Source organism: Argiope bruennichi, chromosome 1 (assembly GCF_947563725.1).
Source record: "Argiope bruennichi chromosome 1, qqArgBrue1.1, whole genome shotgun sequence".
NCBI classification, from domain to species: Eukaryota; Metazoa; Arthropoda; class Arachnida; order Araneae; family Araneidae; genus Argiope; species Argiope bruennichi.
The window spans coordinates 38,660,518-38,686,186 of NC_079151.1; the positions used below are offsets into that span (position 1 = coordinate 38,660,518).

At 28.8% G+C, this 25,669-nt stretch overlaps 1 protein-coding gene across 1 annotated transcript in view; it reads right to left on the reverse strand.

Annotated features, from left to right (window-relative positions):
- The window catches only part of LOC129979026 (LIM domain only protein 3-like), a 39,966-nt gene extending 14,916 nt beyond the window's left edge, over positions 1 to 25,050 (reverse strand). Inside the window, exon 1 of the mRNA XM_056090680.1 lies at positions 24,769 to 25,050. The gene's annotated coding sequence lies outside the window, so the exon portion shown is untranslated. The remainder of the gene's footprint in view (positions 1 to 24,768) is intronic.
- Positions 25,051 to 25,669: the final 619 nt, after the last annotated feature.

Consider the following 25,669-nt stretch of genomic DNA (forward strand, 5'->3'; position numbering starts at 1 on the left):
TTTATGAATGAAATTTAAAGTTTAATTAAAATGGAAATATTTGGTTCAAAAAGTTTAATTTTTATATGAAGCACTTTTATTTTATGTTGTTCTAATAAACAGACTAATTCTACATCGAAATGAAATATTTATACATAAAGATATCTTTAATCGTACTAAAAAAAATATTGCTAAAATTAATAACGCAATTTGTAGCTGCTTGGCAATGATCAATTTGGAGCAAATCAAGACTGGAAATGGTAGTTAGATTAAATATTAGTTGAACTTGGAAGTAATTTTCTTTGAAAAATTAAAGCATTTAGCTAAAACTGAAAAAGTTTTTGAGTACGTCAGAAAATTGATCAGAAGAAATATACATTTGAAGGAAAGAGTAATAAAAAAAAGAATTCAAATTGAATAAGTAAAGAATATTATTAATTAAGAGAAATGGATTATAATAAATAGAAAATATTAATGAACCTGTTTTACTGAAGAAAAAAAGTTTAAAAAAACATCTTTAGTGAATAAACAAAAATTTAGATCAGAATTCAGAAATAAATTTAAATTAAAAAAAAACTTATAATTACATAGTTAAAGTTACTTACACGGATGTGAATATTATAATTATGAAATTAGAACCATGGTTATCACTGTTTAATTGTAGGAAAATTCTTTCAAATCATAAAGATTATAAAATATGCGTTTATTAAATTTTTTTTAAAGTTTTTATTAATGTAAAAAACAAAATGAATCCCAATTTATTTCACTAAACTGTAAGTTAAATTAATCGTTTGTAAAAAATAAATGGCAATTTTAATCAAAATTGTTGGATATTAAGCATTAAAAAATCGTTTTACATAATTTAAGGCGGTGAATTAATATTGAAAAATACAAAATGCCGAAAAATTATTTAGTATAATCGAACATTCAAAATAGACAGTATTTTAACATTTCTTCTTTAAAACATTTTACGAATAATCTCGATGAAACAAATTAATAATTTTATTTGCATTTGAATATACATTAATGAAGAAATAAAATACATTCAACTGTTTTGCTACACGTAGATTAAATTAATCGTTTGTGAAAAATATTTTCAACTTAATCAAAAATGTTGGATATTAAATTCTAATTTTATGTTGAAAAATTGTTTATTATAATTTTAGGCGGTGATTTAATATTTAAAAAATTCAAAATTCCGTACAATTATTGACTACAATAAAGTTCACAACGAATAACGTTTTATTTTAAAAACTCTTATGAATGAATCGATTAGTAATTCTGTTTATACTTTATTTGATTTTATTTCAATCGTAACCCTACTACTACCTCTCTATTCCCTTATACTATAAATAAATTCGCATACTTTTCAACAATCTTAAAGGTGGAATTTTTCCAAATTCCTTTATTTTCAATTGTATGCCCAATCAGTCATATCAGTCATCGTTCTTACAATCATACCAAAATATTATGAAATATTTAATAAATTCACTACCTGCTGGTGAACACATAACAGTGCAAAAAGAATACGAATTCGGGTAAGAAATTCTAGAAAGCTTCCTATTACGGTATAGGAGAACAGCCTTATGAGGGTTGCAACGAACCTATCACTATATCAGCAGACGACTGTCAGCACAATTTGTGACTGCAAGTAGAGGGACAGGAGATTGTGAGGAAGGAAGGGGAAGGGGAGAGAAGAACAGGACTGCGTTGAAGTAACTCAGTGGGGCAAGTATATGGATGACACGTTTGGGGTTGTGCAGATCGCAGCAGTAATCGCCCGTCATCCCTCAAGCGGACAAGCCCTGGTGCCTGTGTAGGGTGCAGCCCCCTATTTTCGTAACGAGGTCATTGCTACTGATATACCTGGACCTTTGTCAGGGGGGCTGGTCCCTCATTGCAAATAGAATTGTGAAAAGGATCAGTATATCTTCAATTTTTATAAACGATTAAAATCGGTATTAAATTTTAAATTAAAGAAAAACTATTAGAATGCATTCAAATGGACAAAAGAAGAAGATATCACCAATGGCAATTATAATAAACAATGCGTAGAAATCTATGGAACACTGCGTCATTATTTAACGATAAAATACGCATTTCCTTGGATCTGGGAATTATAGAAGGTACTAGTAAGCAATTATGATATAAAATACAATTTTTACATAGACTAATAATTACTATTTAATATTATTATCATTTAAAATACGATTTCAATATTTCAAAACAAAGGATCAAATATCATTTCTAAAAAAACTACATATAAAAGCAATGCAACACTGTTTAACAGACGTAATGACTGATGCATCAAGTGATTTTTCCAAAATTAAGTTATTGATTATAGACAGTTTTCTTCATTTCTCTTATTTTGATTATTCTAGTGCTTTGTATTTCTGTTGTATTATGCATAAACTAAGTCATAAAACCAATATGCAATTAATTAAAATAATAACAATTATGTGACTTAAAAACTACATTTTATCATTAATGTTTTATTCAAATAGTTTAAATAATTAACAATATAAACAGTATAAGAATATTCTAAACCTTTAAATATATTAAAACTATAAATGTTCTATTAATGTGCTATAATTATAATAATATTTAATTTAAAATTTTGTAATCTTAAGTTCCTAAAGTAATTAAAATGTTTTCTATTTAGATTTGGTGAGATTAATTCCGCCTATTTTGAATATTCATAAACTCCTAAGTATTTTTATTTACCATTTTCTGATCCCCAAAGTACGAATAATGTTAAAAAAAATTCTTTTGGGCAAAATATGAACTTTCAAGAGCTCAGTATCAGATTTAAACCAGTGAAAATATACTTTCCTCTGTGTTTTTGTATACTACCACAATATTGAGAGTTTAGTGTTTTATTGTAAATATGGATTTTTATGGATTTTGAATATCTCCTTATTCATCGTTTGCATCCAAAATTTGATACAGATTTTCGATGTTGATGACGTGACCACATGCTAAAATTCACTTTTTTAAGTCGTTGCGTTTTTGATTTTTTTTTTTCATTCACAAACAAATAAAGACACAGACGGGCAGATACTCAACTCTTTCATGAATTAGATTTCAAAGTTGGATACAGAATTATTAATCTTACGAAAAAACTATATGCTTAATTTCATCCATCAAGCTTTTTGTATTTTTTTAGTTACCGTGTTGATATGAACGGAACTAGGGAAATTCTTCCCACCAACGAATTGCATCTAACATTTGATAAAAATCTGCAGCTTAGTTGAGAAGACAATACAATTTTGTGTTTCTCACTGTTTTGAGTCATGTTCTCAGATTAACTAACAGACAGTAAACATAGTTCCAAAAATATGTTTTTCTGACTGAAGGAATTCAAAAACGTGATGGTACATCAAAATTTCTATGCTGAACATTCCGTTGATTGCAGCGCTTTTTTAATGTAGGATTCGTAAAGAAAGTAAAAACAGAGTTGAATTACAAAGTATGACTGATATTATTAATTGCAGACTTTCCGATATTTTGTAATTAAATATTCAGTACTTGAATACCTTTACTCAATTAGTTTTAAATGTTTTTTCATCGCGATAGAGCAAAATGTACAGCCCTATACTAATGTCACATATACGTATATATATAGTAGTTCAAATTCATAGTAGCTTTTCAAGTTTCATTTAAAATAAAGTAAATCGCATTAATTGTAAATTTGTTCGGGAAAACCCAACGTTGAGTTTTTGTCTGTAAATCTGAATTCCAAAACACAAACAATTAATATTGTATACCTAACACTTTCTATCAATACAGATCCATTAATTATATAATCGACACTAGAAATATACTAGAGTAAATTGGTTAAAATATTCTAGAATACCAGAGAGCTGGTAGGTTAAAATATTCCAAGTACCATTTTTGTCTTTTCCATAAATGTTAGTAAAATTTCGTTAAAATTTAAGCAGGATTTTTTTTAAACTGATGAATTACTTTATATAAAGTTCTAAAATCTTTTCCATTCACCCTTTTCATGATATCATTGACAAATAAAAAAAAATTGCGGCAACTAACTTTGAAATTAGATAAGCAAATAATAATTAATGAATAATAAACAAAAACAATTATTTATCAATTTTATTGAAATGTCTCAAAGATTTTCTTAACAATGTTTACTTCTAAATATGGAAGAATAAAATTTTGTCAGCATTTTTGCAAGTGCATTATTTTCTGATGCGACCTCACGATTTAATAAAACCCTGCTTTGTTTCATAAAGCAAAATACTAATTAAATACCTTATTATGATTACGATGTATGAAACCCATATTCTTTCCAATCAGTTATTACCCATTATTTACCCTCATTAAATTTCCAAACAATTAAATGCTGACAACCGAAAAAAAAATAAAATGCAAGCGTCCAAATATGTAAATAAAGTTTCAATAAACAAGTAATCTCTTTTTAATAAGCAATTATCTTTAAACCATTTCTAATATAAATATTAATTGCATTGTAAAAGAAAATATATGTTTCCAAATCCCAATCGTATAATATAAAAAAAATTCCGGTTCAACATACTGACAATTACTAAAATTCTTTTTAACCACGACTACAGATATTGGTTTGATATCTTTTATCAGACATCATTTTCTTGCCGAACAACCAACTGCAAATCATCATCTGAAACTAGTAATCTCCTATTACATCAACAAACTGGGTCCAGGTTCGTTATTTTTGCTGCAGTCGCTTATAGCTCAGATCCCATGCATAATTATGTTCATTAGCCGTTTCGTAAGTCTTCTAATTGGGGATTTACTTAACGAATGATGCATTTTTGGGGAACACTGCCTACCCCCACCACTCACCACTTTGATTCCCAAGGGGCGAATTAATGCAAATTGCTAATTTCGGTAACGACGTTCAATACAAACTAACAATGGATATTTGCCTCATCAGCATCAAGAGAACCATCATTAGAGACATCATTAGCGCAGAAGAAGCGATTTAGGTATCATATGTCCTGTGGTTCCGTTTTATTTTCTCGCCCGTTTTGCAATCCGTGTTGGAATTTCCAACTCTATTTTTAGAGGCATCTCTTGTTTGCGGCCGCTTTTTGTTTGATGACAGATTAATGCCTGATGAACCTGTCATCAGGAGTTTGAGTTCTGGTGCTTCAAAATATGTATATTATGCAGCGCAGTTATGAAATAAAAAAAAAAATCCCTGTTAAAGTACACATGTTGCATCGAGTTAATCACTTCCTTTGCAAAACTAATGGTAGTACTAAAGTGATGTATGCACGAGACGGTTTGAAAATTTTAAATGGCATTGGTCTGACTATGAGACGAGATGCTTCTAATATGTTGATATAAATTTTGAAAGTATGGGAAAGAGAGAAAAAAAAAAACAAATTATTTTTAAAACAGACTTTGGTTTACAAAGGTAAAGGACAATAACTGCTGGAGTTCATTGTCAGTGAATTACTAAATGATATTAGTAATTCAGAAAATAGTAATATAGTAATATATATGAATCTCAAGAAAACTTTCTGAAAAATGGAGTGGAATATTAGATACAGATATTGCGCTCACCAATTATGTGAAAACCAGCTCCTCTCTCTAAGTGACAATATTTCGAAAATTTCAAATGTAAATACATTCTAATTTTTAGTAGCATGTAATAATCAGAATAATAAAAAAAAAAAAACGTGGCGTAAGAATAGTACTTGCAGCATGAAAAACGCCAGCATTCTTCAGAGGCTAGAAAACGACGAAAATAGTCAATAAGGACATAAGAGCATAAGGAAAAAAAAAAACGAAAAATAAATAATTTTAGAATGCTTTACGGATTTTTTCACGTGTATTCAAAATATGAATGTTTTGTCAAATATGCATGTGTGCTTTACACATGTTTTATCTATAATAAGATAGACCACATATATTGGCAAAAAAAACTGTAATTTACTGGACTTTGCGTTTATCTGACCACTAAAAAATTACAGAAAAAATTATTTGCTTCTATTTGCTCGATGTATCGTTAAAGTTATGCTCATGATTTTATAAGCATTCGATGTATGATGTGCTCGAATTCGGAATCGAATGATAAGCAACAAGAATGTCCTTGGTCTTAATTTCTCATATTTTTCCACAAACCGATGTGCTTTCTTGTTAGAACAGGAGCTTTCAACTTCAGCGCAGACAATCAAAAATATATTGAAACATTTTTCTTTAGACCAATCCAGTCATAATCATGAAAGAGGTCTACAGGGGTGTTAAAAAAATATTTAATTTTCATATATGAAAATAGTTATTTTTAATTTATTGCTTTCAAGAATGCTTTACACATAAATGAGTAGGCAGAAACACAGATGACGATTTTAATTGAACATGGAATTTGATCGAACCAAACTAGTTTGTTTTTAAGTTATCGTATTCAAATGCAAACAGACGAGCAGAAAGACACTATCGCCGATTTTTTTTTTTTTTTTTTTTTTGCACAAAATTTTATATATGTCTACAACTGTACTTTCATTGTACTTTACTTTTTCTTTATTTTAATAGTCCAGATAAGTTGAGGAATTCATTCATATATTCTTTGTATACTTTAGGGTACGAGAGAGCAAAAATAAGTATGTATGACAAAAACATGAAATCGCTATATGAATAAATAAAACAAATCATTAGTTAAAATAGACTCTAAATAGCTGATTAAGCAATATTGTTAAGATTTAAACATAACGGTTTATCAAGCAATAAGCATAAAAACAATCGATGATTACTCAGATGAACATTTGATGAGGAGAGAGCTTGGACTACATAGCCCATCCATAAACTCAGTTCCACTGCACTGTTGAAATAATGTGCATATTCTGCACAAGATGAATGTCGTAAACTCCGTTATTTCATTGACATTTTTTAGAAAACGGAATATACATCTGAACTGTTATACTGTTTTAATGAATTAACCGCCTAAATTAATACTCATAGCAAAATTCGAGATGACCACATTTCCGATTTCAGTCAGGTATTCTTAGGTCCCATTCCGCATCACATGTAATTCATTTCTGAAATACGATTCTGATATTTGGGCCTAAGCAAAGAAATAAAAAAACGGATTTTTCATTTCATAAATTATCTATTTCAGTCTCGTAAACCATTCTTTATAACATTATTAATGAAAGTATAAGCTATTTTAAACATTGCAGGGAAAAGCAGATAGTGTGTGCTGCCTCGTAAATTAATAACTCGGAAAAGGGACTTAAAATGTATCTATGTCAATAAACGATGTTCTCAAACTCTCCAGTTAAATTATTTATACGATGGACTTAATAAATATTAAATGTCAACTGACGCCATGCTTCCATTTTCCTATAATTACCAATTAATGTATTATTTTTATTATATTCCAATGAAGTATTCTTTAAATACTGACATAATATATTAAAATAGTCATGAATTTATTTCCAAAAAAACCCATCAATTTTGCTTTTTTGAAGCAATTATTTTTCAAAGAGCAGAACTAATTATCTGCAAATAAATAACATAAAAAGTAATCAATTGTATTTCAATATAGTTCTGAAATTAAATTAATTGCATCATTTTTAATTTTAACTATAATAATGTTTGTAAAGTTAAAATAATGACTAAAACTAATACAATCAAATACGATAATAAGCACGAAATAATTATAAGAAATATTCAAAAGTAAAGCTGAATTCCACAAAAAATTACTATCAAAATTTATTTTTCTTATTTCTTATTATAAGGGCACAAATGATCGTTAATGAAGCCTTTATATCAATTTTATCACAAATAAAAAAGTAAATTATAGTTATATAATATTTAATGTAGAATCTAAGTTATTAAAAAAATCTAATTAAAGTCGAAGTTTCTTAAGAATGAGATATTTACAATTTCCTTCAACAATATAAAGGTTTTCTTATTTTTCTTATAGTCTTATACGCATATATATTTATATATAAATCTAAGAATAATCTTCACGGTCTATTCTTTTCTCTTATAAAGTGCTTCATTTCGAATGGCTACTACGCACCATTAGAATTGACAGCCAAGATTCTTTAAAGGGCCTCCCCTCCCTCTTTTTGAACAGACGTCTGAAGAAAAAGAAACCAGACGTCGACAAAAAAAAATCACAAATGTTATTTTAACAACCAACCCTGTCACAAAAAGCAGCAAGCCTATTTAATTTCCAAATCAAGCCTCCTCCTGTCAACGGGGAAATGGACCTTGTTTTCCATCCATCAACCTGGTGGCACGAAGAAGGGCCCGAGAAACGTGACAACCCCCTAACGACGCCAAATTCTAGCAGAAGAGGGGTGGTCGGGAGATGGATATGCGCTCCGACATCATCCGTGGCATGGCATCCGGCGACGCCCAGAACAATCCCTTGAAGGACCTCGGTCCAGCCGTCAGACGTCGAATTACCAGCGCAAAAAGTCCAAATGGTCGCTGGCAACCGGACTTGTCCACTTATTGTCAAGTGACAACGAATTCCATTTTGTTAAAGGGACAGAAATATAAAAGGAATCAAATGGGACTTGACAGTGTCCGAGTGCTCTGGGAGTTAATGCAGTGCCCCGACTCTTTTGGACCATTAAGGATAAAGATCTGGCGCGAGAGAAAGGTCGAGATTCTTTCTTTTTTTTTCACTTTGCTTCATGCTACCATTTTTACTTCACGCTACCATCTTTTTTTTTTTTTTTTTTTTTCACTTTCACTTCCGTTATATCCTAGAGGATGAAATTCGGATCTAATCGATCAAGGAAGGCTTTTCCAGGAAAAGCTGTTATCGGGAGGGTGGGAAGTCGATTGGAAAAGGGGTGGAGGGGGTCGGTTAGAACATTTTTGCCTCTTCGTTTTAATCATTGTGCGGATTTTGAGTGGATTTGGTGTTCACGCCTCCTCTCTCTCTCTCTCCCTCTCTCTCAGAGCTAAGTTGATTGCTTCCTTTTTTTCCCTTCTCTGTTCTCAGCAAACGAACAACAAAACACAATTAAAGAAAGGCGTCGTCATGGGCAATAGCAAGTTGTCGTGAAAATAGAATTAAATCTCTGAGTGCCACTGTTAACGACAGAACGAGTTAAAGAGCTTGATTCCAGTAAGATAATTCCTCTCCTTTGGGACTGAGAGAAAGGTTTTAGGAAGGAATGACAGAAAGGAAGACGTTTTATTTGATCGGACGTTTCAATCGCGGATATAGTGGATTCAAACGTCATCTTGAGATTATTTCTTTCAAAACATAGAAATAACTTAAAAATTTGAAAAACAGTCAGATCCTGGAATTGTTAAAAAAATATTTTGATTTTGGAATGCTGATATTACATACTTGTATATCTTTTTAAAGAATATAGTCGGATTTATATATTTGAATCACGGAGAAAAGAAAATAATTTGGATATGAGATTTAAATATTTTGAAACCAAAGCAATATCATTTTACATTTACCGATTATTTATTTTAACAACCGTTTCAGAATTCCACTAATAAACATAATTCTACCAATAAAAGATTTATCAATAATACAAATATTTTATTGGTAAAAATTTGTCTTATTAACAAATATTTGTCTTCAGAAAGATAATATTTCTGAAGCCAAATATTATCTTGATTACCCTGACCTAATCCTTATCTTGATTGTCCAACTATTATCTGTACTTGCCCCAAGACAAAACATTCTTGTCTTAGGATAGATATAGATGATATCGCCTAAAATTCTCAAAAAATTTTCACTAAAAATAGCATTTATTGTAGCATTTGAATAATCCGTGTAACCTAGACAGGATAAACGATTTTGCAGAATGTATTATTAATTTATCAAGAAGCAATAATCCACAATTTGAGTTCACTCATGAGAATTTGTTTTCATGAAAAATGCCAGTTTATTCTAATGCTAGATAGGCTTAACCTTTCCCATTCAAGATTCTATTTCCCTCGGAAAATATAATGTCATTACTCAAAAGTGAAAAAAATAATAAAAGAAAGAATATTACTTCATGAAGAGTGAAATGAAGGTTAATTAAAAATAACTACCAAGCACATTCTAATTAAATATTTTAAATTAAGATTTTTATTATTTATAATTAGATGTGGAATAATCTAAAACTAGGAGACAATCTGACAGTTTTCACGATGTTAATAATTTTCTGAAAGATCCTGCTTAGGGTTAGGAACTAAAGCTTAAGAAATAGAACGCTACAGAAAAGAATATTGAACAATTATTTATATAAGCAGCCAGAATGAGAGTCACTGGTATTAAATTTTTTTTTTATCATGTGACGTTTATTTACATAGATAAAGTTAATTAAATATTGTCTATTGATAATTTTGTGCCTTTCCTGAATATAAGAAGTAGGTTGTTATTATTATTGGGTTACGCTTAACTTTTTAAATATTTTAAACCAAACATTCTCTTTATCACATATAATCCACTAAAATAAAATCGAACTTGTTTAGTGACAGTGACATGCAATAATTTTGTTATAAAATTATTGATAATTGGAATGATATAATAATGCATAACAAAAATTATTTAACCTCTCATTAATTCTTATTATTAAAATGCAAAAACGCTTAGGATTTTGACGGTGTGATGATTCGATATCAGAGGGTTACAAGTTCGGGGACGGATATCAGCAAAAAATTCGTCACGCTTGGGGTGTGCTGAATCCCAAACATGGCATTTTTTAATACTCCCATGGGCCAAATTTACCCGAATGACCAACAGCAGTATGCAGAACTGGATCAAACGGTGTTCTATTAAGTCTCGTCCTTATTATCTAAACGGTTAAATAAAATGTGATCCGTTTCAAAATACTTCAAAAAAGACATAAAACGTGCTCTTCATTTGACAATTAAACCTTGTATACAGAAAATAACAACGTTTCTTTCTTGTCATTCAACTTTGTTCGTCAAATCCAAAATATATCATATTCCTTTCCGACAATTTTAAGGCTTTATATTTTTTAAAAAGTCAATGAGGCGATCAGCTTTTAAGAACAGCTCAAAATTTAATACATTTGATCAAATTTTTGATTAAATTTACCTTCAGTTGTCCCAGCCTCTTTATATCCCTTATACAATTGTCAAACGTACAATGTACACAAAAATTTGATTTTCAATGTATATAAAACTGAAATCAATATTGCTTCATAGATGACTTCGAAATAAAAAATACTTATTTCCTACAATAAATGAAAACGAAATTTTAACATTGCAAATCGAAGTTGTTTAACATTAAGAGACCTGGTATCCTTTCCCGGTATCACACTGAAATATCCAATTTCATCGGTAATTAAATTCTGTAGTAAGGATACGACAGATTTTCAAAGCAAACTTTATTTGAGCTAAATTTTTCAAAGCAAACTTTATTTGATCTAAATTTATCTATTTCAGAAATTTTTCTGAAAAACTGAATACAGATTTTCTTTATTAAACGATTTTGTAATTAATCATTATGTTGTGCGATTATTGTATGCTATTTTCACATATCACTTATAGCTTTGTATAAAACATTCACATTTTATAAAATCTAAAAGAACAACAATACATAATAAATAATATTCATGAGACAGTCAAACGCGTATCAATCAAATTATTGGATTACATTTCCTATACATTTTTCAACCAACGAAACTAATTCTATTCAAATAAAATAATCTAGCATCAAGCAAACAACGCCTTTTCCTTCATTTTTCTAGCAAACGCAAAACTACCGACAACTTGCGTCTTTATCTCATACTCTCCCACCACCATCATCATAATTCAGATATAAAGAAGACACAGCACGAAGTAAAAACAATACACAAACCTAAATCGCCCCTATAAACATTTTCACGTAGTGAAACGCAGCAACGGTTTTCCTCGCAACTACTTATACATAAAAACTTTGTTATGGAAAATTGCTTGGAGTGGACTCATATTATGTATATTTAAGGATAAACTGTCTGAGAGAACGGTTAAAGTTGATGGATAGTCTTCTAGCATTCTTTCCCTTTATTCGGGAGGATATGGAGAGCGAGGCAAATGCAAAAATCGTGGAATTCCAACATTTCCAAAGAGAATGTTTTCCTGGACAAAAAGACATTCCACTATTTCATTTTTCCCTCTTTTACCGCACGTTAAGTTACACGAAGGCGGAAAATTCTTGCGACTGTTCCATGTTTTACATTTTATTTCAGAATAATATTTCCATTTGCGTTGTTTCGCTGGAAGACTTCATTTAAAGCTCTTTATCATATAGAAGATCTCTGCTGCCTTTTGCTGTTTTGTGTTTGTTGCTCTTCAAATTTATTATTATTCTTTCTCTCGTAAAAAAAAAAAAAAAAAGAGTTCTCAGTAGCTTGATTTTTATTTTGTATTTTACGATGGATAACGATAATCGGAAATACAGAAACCATGTCAGAGGAGCCCCCCTACCCTTTTTTGTCTTGTGAGGGGAAATGTAATTTGGATTTTTGAATAAATACATCAGTAACAATAAAAACTCTGCTCTTGATTGAGCAGAGTAAACTTATTTGAATTGGCATAGGTTTGAGATTATTTTTAAGGCGGAAAGATGAAAGAATAAGAACATATGGTTTCAGTCAAAAAAGAGCAGATGGGAACTGTAACGCCAAATAGTCGGTACATCGTTGTTGAAGTTCAAGTTTCAACCAAGATTACTTAACAAGCGAAAACGTGCATTTCTTGTACTTATTCGAGGATGCCCATCGGGTTTAGCAAAGCCCAGATAATTCTTTTCTTCTGATCCAAGTACAAAGGAAATTATATTTAAACAGCAGGAAATATTAGCTGCGTGAGAGTACTTTATATAAAATGCAAAAGAATAAATAGTTTTAACATAAATACCACGTTTAATAACTCCCATTTACAAATATTTAAAGCATGGAGTTTTAAAAGAATTTTAAGCATTATTAAGCTTTAAAACTGAAAAACTTAAGGCCTAAATTGAAATTAGTTCTTATTGATAAAAAAACAAATTTATATTAATAAATTCGAAATCCTGCAACTTCTTTCTAAGCAATAAGATATTGAAATGCCAAAATCTTGTTTTAAATCCTTTTTTTCCCCTTGTTTACCCATTGTATCTGAGATGAAATAGTGAAAATTCCGAAAGGCCAGTAATCAGCTTTCAAATAAACATGAAGGCAATTATGGAGAATCTACAATTTTATCTACTAAAATATAGAATTTCAGCGATATATTTCAAAAGCCCAATGCGTGTGCTCATGGGTTAAGTTATAAATATTTAATCATACAGTAGAATAACAGCAAATCACATCGTTCTGATTCACTCATATAGCAAACGCAAAATTATGATTCTTACTGTTTTATTTTTCCCCTTTTTCCTGCAGCGAAAAATCGTAAATTATTAATTAGCTAAGACTCATACAGATTTAATAAATTTATAATTGAATTTATGGAATGGATATCGTAGCCATTATAATATGATTTTAATTTTACAACCAATAGCTTAAAAGAATAACAGGATACGTTTTGTTGTAAATGAAATTATTAGCAGTCATTGATTCCAAAAATCGATAAGCGAAAAACTCATTGAAGAAATAATCGTTATAAACTTTATAAATAATGAGTTAAATCAGAGAAATTTAACCTGTTATTTTCTCATATCGTTTTTTTTTAAATGCGCTCACAGTGCTAACCATTATTGTGATGATTCTTTTTATCATCACGACACTTGAAGGATTTTATTACTTTTTATTGAAAAGAACATAATTTATTTATAAACTACCCCCACCCCCCACACACACACTCTTTTTTAATTTGCGTGATTAATCATCTCTTTCAAAGATTTAAAAAAGAATTACCAACTTTCCATATAAAATTTATATACATAATCTAAACATAGTAAAATTACGTTTAGAATTTTAAAATATTTTTCAGTCACACACAAATTAAATTAAATTTAAACAATACATAAATGATACTCAAACATATGTAAAACAACCACGTTTCTTTATATAAACTCTTCTGTATGAAGTTAATAGCCGACATATCATAAGAGTCCAAGCAGCTAATTTGTTTGTTTTTTTTGAGAAAATAATTATTTTGAGCACCTGATCAAAGTATTATAATAGCCTGTCAATAAAAAAAGCTCCTGTAAGGCAGCCTCCATGTTAGAAACTTTACTAATTGATTGAAGTCAAATGCTTTACTACGCAGCAAATAATTTTCTTTGTAACTGAGCCAACACTTTTTTGGAAGACAAGACAAATATTTAGCGTGTTATATCTTCAAGACAAAAAAACAATCGTTTTCCCTTCACGTAATTTTCGTGATAGACTTACAGTTAATTTTAAAGTAGGTAAGCAAGTTTGTTGATAAAATTATTTCAACTTGAAAAAAATTCATTAAAATCTATTGAATAACTATTCTAAATTTCTATTTATCATTAAAACAATTACTTTCTACTGATTCTTTTTTAATATAATTTAATTTTATTTATTTATTTATTTATTTTTTTCAATTATGGGAACCAAAGTTTTGGGTCAAAAAAAATTGTTTGATGAGAATTGCAAAATGTAAAGCCAATTTTCAAAACTCAAAAAATTAAATTCAAATAATCTCATCATTAGCGAAGTAAAACAACGGACGATTTCTTATACTGCAATTTCCCAAGGCAAAAGAGAAAAAGAAAAGAAAAAAATTGAATAACAGTTTAGGGAAAATATCAGTCGGGGAATGTAATAAGCAGTACTTCTATATAACACAACACAAAGATTTGCGGAAATTATAATAGCATTTCATCATTTAACACATTTAGCAGCTTAGTTAAGAAGCGAAAATATACACTATTTTATTTTTAATTCCCACCAAATTTTTCGAATTCTGTTCAGGCCGCTGTCACAAAATTAATTAAATTTAAAACGCAAACACATGCATAGTCTACGCTAGTTATATGGCGAAAAAAAGGATTTATATATGCCTTTAATTTTAAAAACGATATTAAAATATTAGATTGTATTCTTTATAAATTATTACTATGCTTGAAAAACTTTATTAGCCGATTCTATTTATTTAACTGTGAGATTTTACGACCATTTGCTTGAAATAAATCCATCTAATTACCAGACATATAATGAAGTTGTTAACAATGTTTAATTTCTTATGCATTTGTAATGCCTTATAATTGGGCCAATTTTAAAATGAAACATACTTACAGTTCTGAAACTCCACTTGTTATTTTTTTTCCCTCGAAGTAAGTTAGTATGTTTTGATTTGAAATATTATCTTTAAGCGTCTTGAATTGTGTAACATAGCTTCCGAAGGGGAAATAATAGAAATGGAATGTTTATGCACATTGAGAACGTTAATGTTATTTGGTAAATACATGAAAACTAAGTCACGTTAAGGAATTTGATTTATTATTTTTTCCAGTATTTAATTATTCATCGTTTGGAATATCAGCAGAAATTGACAGTTTTCAAAATTATTTATTCTTTTTTAACATTTTGAAATATTAGAAAAGAAGAAAATGAAACGTTCAAAAATTAAAATTGCGAAATTCTTTTGTTTTAATTAAAACAAACTATATAATACAATGAGCTCATAAACCGTGTATATTAATGAACCGAAAAATATTTTTTTATTAAAAATGAATTGAAAGTTGCTAGAAAAACTAAGAGCTATCGTTACCGAAAAGAGAAAAAAAAAAATCCGCTCCTTCAAAATGAAAATATGCCTATTAGCGAGTTCTTTTGAAAATAAAATAATAAATCAAAGGCAGGTGAAACAAATATTTAAATCAATTTCGTTAATTAGGGGGAAAATTGTATTTTTTTTAAAGCAAATAATAGAAATTGCATGACGGGTTTCGAAATAGACATTTTTTTTAATATCATAAATATATACTATGTAATAATAGAGTTTCTAATGACAAATGTTACGATAATTGTTTACAATTTTTGAAAAAGCAAAAATATAATTGTTAAGTAAAAGTGTTTACATAATTATCAAATAAAAGATTATTGTGAGCCTAGCTTTTCTACAATTGTTATTAAACTGGAAAAATTCATTCCAAACTGCTGTTAAATTATTTCTTCAGTAGCTAGTCCGTAAATATCATTGAATGATTTATTTTCTATAAGCATATAAATAATTATTTAGAAAATCGTCAATTTCGAATTAAATTGATTCAATTCCATTATTTAAAATGGTTTTATTGTGGATTGCTTCGGAATTGCATACTTTTCAAAAATGCAAATTACTATTATCATTTACTATCAAAAATATAATTATTTGAATGAAATGTATGCATTTATTTAACTAGCATATTATTCTGTAAATAAGATTTATAGAATAATATGTCTAAAAAAAATGTCATTATGATTACTATCTCTAAATTGCATGATGTGGCGGCGTGCATATCAAATTTACTCAAACCTTTTTATATTGAAACTGTAAAATTCCTCTGTAGTAAGCGCTCCTTAAGACAGGGATTAGCAAAATTTTAATTAGATCATTAATTAAAATTATTCAAAATGTTGATAAACTTCCTCTATATCCAGAGAATATTATTTAACAAGGATATAAAAAAAAGCTTGTAAATGATACTAACTTTATTTCCATAAAATTTTTCCTCTAATTTTATAAAATTTTTAAAAGCATTTTTAAATATATTTTACAATCGGATTTTTTTATTGATTTAGTTATTGCAAATATATCAAAATGCGTCGTAATGATATTAATCAGTTTTATGTGCGAGTGTATGCAAATTAAAGTTGCTGTAATCAAAAGAGCATTCACGTGTCAAAAAATTATCGAAAAAGAAAGGAAAACGCAAAAAATACCTTTGTATACTTTTATATTTTATCTCAGAATATATTTTTATATATTTTTTTATAATATATTTTATTTTATCGCAAAATATACTTTTTTATTTTATCTTTTTGTTAAGAATTTTTTTTTATTTTCAATGTAATATATCAAATCTTCTTATCGCTTCACCAAACTCTTAATTGTGCGATAAATTTTAATTTCTTACAAAAAATCAATATTAAATCGAATATTTCTGAATAAAAATTAAATATAAAACTCGTCTCGTGACAAAGTAAATAGACTAATTAAGTGTATTTTCATTAGCAAAGGAAAAACAACTTGGTTTTATAGTTAAAAAAATACACAAGAGAAAAAAACGTCACAAGAACCATTTGATACTACTGTGCAAAGAAATTTATTTATACGGCGGCTTTGAAATTCAAAGAAAAAAGATGAATGAACAAAGTTACTAATTTCTAAATAAATATCTTTAATTAGAGTGCATATTGAGTCTAATTAGATAAACATATAGAATAATATTCATTGATACAAATTAAACGCATCAATTCGTCTCCTGAAAGTATAAATATACTAATTACGTACATTTTTACTATAATAAAACAATTTTGTTTTTTAGTAAAAATCATTTAATATCTTAAGACGACAACAGATATTGTAATACGAAAAATTATGGTATTTGTAATAAAGACTTTTAATTAGAGGGCATTTTTAGTCAGATCCAATTTTATTTCTAATTGAGTCTTGTTTGTGCCAGACCCGAGAGTTAACTTTATTACTTCGAGAGAAATTTTTTGCCCTTCGAGACAAAATTTGTAGAAAAGATAAGAGTTAAGTATTATTTTTAAATTAATTCTAATAATTTATTAATTTATTATTTAAATTAATTCTAAATAGTATTTTTAAATTAATTAGTTCTTCCATATTTTAACAGGGAAATTAAAAATTATTTTAAATTATTACAGTATTAAAGAATATAATTTCGAAGTTCTTCATTGATATTCAACTTACATACAACAATTTATATAAGTTTACAGCTTTCAAAGAGTTTTAATTAGTTTATAAATACATATAAAGCAAATTATAATAAACCTAAATTCCGACCGAAATAATATTGACATAATTCGAATGGAATTATATGTCAGATGTATGGTATTATATAGACTGAAGTAAGTTTTAAAAAATAATAATAATGACTGTGAAAATAATTGTCTGCTAAACGACTTTAAAAAAATCGAAATAATTTTTTTCTGAAATAATTTACATTGAAGTAAGTTTTTAAAAAAATAATAACTGTAAAAATAATTGTCTGCTAAACGACTTTAAAAAAAATCGAAATAATTTTTTCACTTGTCACAGATTGGAGCTTTCTCCTTTTATAAAAATTTCTAATTTTGGGATTGCAAAATTTTTACGTACGTTATCAAATAAATTTACAAATACCAACAACGCAAGAAACATCGATTAAAAATCATTATTCATCAAACTTAACATAAAATGCCTGTTACCGCTCACTCCCAGTGGAAACACAAAATCTAGTCAACTCTACAAGCAGATAAAAATAACAGAATGTTATATTTTTCCATTCCTGTCAAATGTATTCGATCCTACCCCACAGCTGCTCGCCGTTCTCCGCTTTTCAAGTGTTTCGCACTCTTCCCCTTTTGAATCATCGCCGCTAAGAGGGCGTAAGTAGGCCCAGACATAACATCCATAATTCTGCCTGAGATTTCCAAATGTGTTTTCTGCCTTCCCTCGGTTTCATGTTACCGCCCCTAATGGAGAAGAGCCCCTTTCCCTCCTTCGCCGTGGAATGGGTGTCAAAACTAACATTAAGGGCAGCGTTTCGGTATGGAAACTCACACCTGCATATCAAGTGAGATTCCACATATGTAATATAAGCTGGGGGTTTCCTCTGGATTAGGGGATCTCGAATTATTTTCATTAGCGATCCTTTTCTGAGTTTTTCGTATTTTTCCTCTAGAACATAACCTTGTATATATAATTTAGAGCATTTTTTTTTTAAAGGAATCTAATTAAGAGGCTTGAAAACATCTTTCTGTTTCCTGGAAAGCAATAATGACATTTCAAAAAAATTTAATTCATTAATACAGATTTATTTTAACGATTTAATCAGCGTTCGTATCATAAATTCCTGATCAGCCGATCCATTTTTTTTAATGATTTCCTTCACAATCGTGCAATAAATTATCGATGTAACAGTCTAATAAAGGAGATAGGATGTTCATTAAATTGTGAGTTGTGCAATGATGGTTACTGAAAACGAGATATTACACTTGAAATTGTACACAAATGTGAGACATTTATTCTATATAACATGTTAGCAACAAAAAAAGGGCCAGCATAACCGCATATGAGAAAAGTGAAAAAATCATCAAAATACTAATTCGATCATGTCGTTTAGTGACAAAAATAGTTATCCCATTTTTCAAAATTATGTTCTTACCAGAATTTTGAGATAGTTTGACTTCTGCTAAACCTCCGCCAGAAATTGCTAAAATACATTATCATCCAGTGCTTTTTTTTTTTTTTTTTTTTTAATAATCTCCCTTTGAATGCAACCCTTTCCCCAAAATTTTCTTTTTTAAAGAGATTACCACTTTGCAACTAGATGCACGACAGAATTTTCCTTTAAATCCAAAGACATTATATCCAGAATCTGCTTTAACTTCATTTTAATTTTGCCTACGATTCTTCAAATTTCATTTTCTCTGTATAATTATTCTGGAACTTTAAAAATTTTTGACGAGTTTCTTTTTTTTTTTCTTTCTTTTTTACCGCCTTTATAAGGGGCCCGAATTCCACAATTTGAAAAAGCCTTGTTTTATAGCAAAAACAATGTTACATAAAAAAAAATCGATTAAAAATATAGTTAATTTTATGTAAATAAAAATCAATTAATTATATAAGTCAAATAAATTTAATAATATCATGGACAGTTTCAGGAATTTCTTGCTACGTATTGAGCTTTGAAAAGGATGACAATATTTTCGTTACTTTTTGTTTTACAATTTGTCACATCTTGACTGAATATTTAATATGGAATAATGGAATCTTCATTCATGTTTTCAGCGTTTGACTGCTTTTAATTTTTTATAATTCGTACCAAGAATTTGTTTGAAAATCATAGCCAAATCTTTATACGAAATGTTGTATATACATAGAGGAATTAAACTGACCTCAAAACGCTATATAAAATTAGTATATCGTTAATATTACAATTTAAAACTGCGTGGTCATAGAAGAGATTTTAAAAACAATTACTAAGCTGAGTGGTTTATATATTCTACGCAAAATTTCGTAAAATAACATCTGATTAATTTCGCAAGTATCCTTTCAAAAATGGAAAGCAAAGCATGATAGAACTTTCTTGACAATTAAGAATGTTTTGCACGATTATTTCGGGTACAATTCCAGAACAACACGGTTAACCTAATTCTCACGATATTAAATCATACTAAATCAATAAAATGACCTCAAAATGCTATATAAAATTAGTATATCGTTAATATTACAATTTAAAACTGCGTGGTCATAGAAGAGATTTTAAAAACAGTTACTAAGCTGAGTGGCTTATATATTCTACGCAAAATTTCGTAAAATAACATCTGATTAATTTCGCAAGTATCCTTTCGAAAATGGAAAGCAAAGCATGATAGAACTTTCTTGACAATTAAGAATGTTTTGCACGATTATTTCGGGTACAATTCCAGAACAACACGGTTAACCTAATTCTCACGATATTAAATCATACTAAATCAATAAAATGACCTCAAAATGCTATATAAAATTAGTATATCGTTAATATTACAATTTAAAACTGCGTGGTCATAGAAGAGATTTTAAAAACAGGTACTAAGCTGAGTGGCTTATATATTCTACGCAAAATTTCGTAAAATAACGTCTGATTAATTTCGCAAGTATCTTTTTAAAAATGGAAAGCAAAGCATGATAGGATTTTCTTGGCAATTAAGAATGTTTTGCACGATTATTTCGGGTACCATTCCAGAACAGCACGGTTAACCTAATTCTCACGATATTAAATCAAACTAAATCAATAAATCATAGACTTATCGAATAGCTAGCAATAATTTTATTAAATGTATCGGAAATCATTCTTTCATTTTTCAATGATTTTTTGTACTGAAATACTACGTCAGTTAAAGGGTTAGTTAAAGGCCAGTTAATATAGCCAAGGGTTTCACTGCAAAACCTAATTAAATATGTTTCTGAAATCTCATACTCATGCAATTAATCTGTGAGTTTTTAATAAAAGATTATTCAGATTGTTGACGTTATTGTAAAAATCTCGGATTAAACACTAAACCCGAATTAAAGCCTTTGGTTCGTGAATGAACAATGCATTTTTACAAAACAGTAAGGTCGTAGTATTTCTAAACTGCGTAAAAGCAGCAAAAATTATAAAGAAAAATCATATTTTTATTTAGAATTTAAAATTTGCATTAACTCTTTTATAAAAATACAATTATTATTAGAATCTGCAATCAATATAATCCAAAAATAAATATAAAAAAAAATAAAATACATCTAAACACTACAAGAATTTCAACAGACAATTCTAAAATTTATGGGAAAACGGATGAAATATTACGACAAATAATGCAATAAATTTTGAAGTAATATACTAAAACAATTATTAATAAAATTACATTTTCTGTAATTTGTATAAATTAAACAATATTTCACCAGTCAACTGCACAAATAAAACATTCGCAATTTCACTTAAATTGAGAAAGAAGCATTTTAGAAATACTTTCCAATTGTCGCTTCTTTCGAAATTTGTGCACTGATCTGCACAAATTTAAAAAAAATCGATGCATTTAACGAAAAATTTTGAATGGCAGATTAAATTAATTACAGTAAATGTCGTAAGATAAGATCACATTAATGAAGGACTGAAAAATTGATGAAAAATGGAAATGAATTAAACATAGTTAATTTAATGAGTGACCATTGTAAAAGCGGCAAAATCTCCTTTTAGGGTAAGAATCGGAAGTTCAAGAAATAATGTTACCAAGATCTAATGTATTCGCAGGCGAAATGGACCTTAAATCTTTTAAAGTATTCGGCTCCATAACTGGTAAGATGTGGTATTTTTAATAAGTGGGGGGTACCTTTCTGATAATGGCACGAAATTTCGAGGTCCGATCCGAAATTGCCATTTCAGGATTTTAAAACTGGGCATCTTTTTAAAACTAAATTAACCAAAGCAATAATATTTCTGGTGAGTCATCAAAAAACTGATTCAGTTCTGTCCAGGAGAGGTATAATTTTACTGTGGTTTTACTATTAAAGAAATGGAAAGAAAGAGGACTAATAAAAACTAGAAAACACTTTTTTCAAATGTAAACATTCCTAAAATAATGATGACTCATATAAATGAGTCCCCCCCTCCGTACATTGACTTACCGGATATAATGTTTGGATGAGTCATCAAAGGATGCAAATTTGTTGCCTTTGATAAGCTACACGCGTAATTGGCACTGCGAAACGTTTTTTCTTCCGCTATGTTTGAACAGCTGCTCGACACTACTGGAAACACTTGCAGGGCGCGTTTTTGCTAACTAATCACCGCACTCAAGTGAAGAATAGTCTTTTTTGATATGTAAATGTGAAAAGTTACTCATTATAATTTTCTGTAATCGTAATAAATTCTAACGGTAAATAATTTAATTATAAAATCACATAATGTCTTGCTACATAGTATGCACTAATTACTTATCCGTGAATGTAATAATTTATCATTATTTTACAAAGCGCAAAAGTCTGTAAAAGCAGAATTATCATATCAAATTTGAGAAGAAAAAAACTTTTTATTTAATTCTTATTATTTTTTTAATTTATAATTTATTCTTATACTTTAACTCTGCACTTTATTTTAAATTGCGTCTCTTTGGTAAATTTTATAATTTAATAACTATGTTTAAATGTTGCAGTTAATGTGTAATATTATGTAGGCTCTACTGCTTGGGCCATTCAGACCTTTGCCACATTTTCTTTTTATGCTTGCCCTTTGTTCTGGTTTTTTTTTATTATTATTATTATTTTCTTTGGCTATCTTTAACTTCTTTTGCATCTAGAAACAAGCATATGGAAGATTTTTTTTTTTGAATGACTAGTCTTCTGAGAACTATTTCAATTCTATTTTTTTTTTTTTTAATTACTAACTCTTTATCGGTGCAACGCCACTTTTGGCATAGACCTTATCATCATCGAAATACTTTCTTATAAATACAATATAATAGCTTATAAATAAAAGTAATTAATTAACAGGAAATTATTTTTTTAAAAATAGTAACACCAATATAGTGCTTAGTTCTGTTCTTATCAAACTATTTATTTATTAATTTTCTACTCATTGCTAGCATCTTGCACAGTAATTTTGCATTGCCTTCGGGTGGATTCTTACTTTAAAAATATTGTTAAATCCTTTGTTCATTCATTCACCACCACTACCTTTTTATAGAATTCGCATAAAAGAAGATATTCAAATATAACTGCGACGAAACTAAATTGATTACCTATATGTTCGTCGATGACAGCCATCAAGAAAAAGCAGTAGACAGAACCGTAAAAAGGAATTTAAAATATTTATTTCAAAAATAAGTATCTTCCAGTTTTGTAAATTAATTGACAAAATCTTTTGAAATTAAGATTGTTTAAAAGATTACTTTTAACGCATATGCAGTTAAGACTACAGTGTTTTAAGCTGAACCTTTATGGTATTATTTAATTGCTTCTCTAATAAACTAATGATCGAAAACGATACATAAAATCTCATTAATATGGCAAAGTGACTTCTTTGAGCTAGTTAATCATTAAAGGAGCATCATTGAGCATTTGCAGTTCTTCCCGATATCTATTCTGCAAAATATAATACTTAGAAATTGGCACTTAAAATCTGTCATTTTACTGTTTCTGCTAAAATCTTCTGAACTTATTAAGAAGTAACTTAATTTCATTACACTAGAACTATAATATAATTCTGCTATAGTCAGCGGCAGAACACATCTGGTGACCCTAGGCAGTACACAGACACACTCTTTTAAAAACAGGCCAAATTATTTTCATATTTCAATATATTTTTATCAACAATTAATGATTGATTCTAGATTATATTTTATTTCAGTATTCTTAAGAAAATGTTTATGGTTGGTTATATATATATATTTTATCAATGATGGATTATGACATCGCATCATTCACTTTTATACGCAATTACATTTAAACATAATAAGTAAAATAAATAATAAAACGTAACGCAATAGATAGGGATTTGACGAATTGTACTTGGCTCACTTTTATTCTAACATTTAATAATTCAAAATTTGTATTTTTAACAAATTTATTTGGTGTTTATAGTAAATAACAACATTTTTATTTACTTGCTTACTGCCCTTTTCAACCCAGCGGTACCTGGCAGCTGTTATTCTGCCGAATCGTTAATCTACCACTGATTAAGGAATGGAATCCAGATAATAGAACCAAAGGGGGAAAAAATACGTGGAGTTGCAAAATCTTTCAACTCTCCACCCAGATTTTACATTACACATATCAACAAAAATAGCAGTTGAATAAATTCGTATCAAGAAAAAAAATGCACTAAACTCTTAAGAATGATTAGCATAAATTTCCTTTAATTTTGATTACAACTAATTTAGGCTTCTTATGTTTATTTTTCTTTTAGTTGTGACATCGCAATAAAAATTTTCCTAAAAGAAGGGTGCTTTTCCAATTAAAAAAATTCCTAAAATACATTGTTCAATATCTCAAAGATTTTTAAAAATAATAATATTAATAATAGTATTTCATCGATTGAATTCATGCAGAAACAATATTAAAACGATTTATCAATGTCTAAACTTATGATTAAAAAGAAAATACACAGTTCCTCCCAATGTAAACAAAGCGAAACCAAAAAGTAAACATAATCGGAAAATCAAAAATTAGGAGACTCACCTTTATTGCTTCACAAACTCTCTGTGGAGAAAAATTCAGAAAATAATTCCACAACGAAGTTGTTTACAAACTTGACTGATGAGTAAAACAATTCAGAAATTCGTAGATGTAGATGACAGCTGTTAAGTGGCAGACGATTTCAAAGTCATGCTCATCAAATGCAGGGATGCGGAGAAGAAAAGCGTCGTTCCGTCACTGAAAATCACGTGAAAGCACGCAACAGTAAACAGCAGAAAAGTTCTCTTCCACTCCTCCGCTGGGATGAACAACGGAACACTGCGAGTGATTTCGATGTGAGCTCGAGCAGCACATTTGGCGAATATAGGGTTGCTGGAACGGATAAGGTTTCATCGCCAAATTTTAGTGACAGGGAGATGGATATCGGTTCCCCCTGGGTACCTATTGCCTTTTGTTATTTTGAGTACAAGGAAAGATCAAATAGATCATATGGTTTCATTTTTATTGGCTCCTTTCAGTTTCTGAACTGAGAAATTTTACAGAAATTATGTGAAACATTAAATCTTCGGTTTTCAAAATTAGAGAAAACATCTAAAAAAATATCTAAATAAAATAAAATATTCCCATTTAGAATATTATATAGAAGAAAAAAAAATTTCCAATTCTCAGTAGTGTAAATCAAGGAAGGTAGGGGAAAAATGACGCGAAAATGTTTTAAAAAATGAATGATTAGGAAACAGGAGATAAATTCTGAATAACGAAATAATTCAATCGTCGATGCATAATAATTCAACCGCAATTCTGAAATCCGTTTTGTTTTATATACTATGAATCATCCTACACATTACATCCAGTGATTAATTATTTATTGCTTAGTAGATAAAGAAAACATCTGATATAAAAGGAAGAATTATTTTTACCAGATGTTTCTATCTTTATGTCA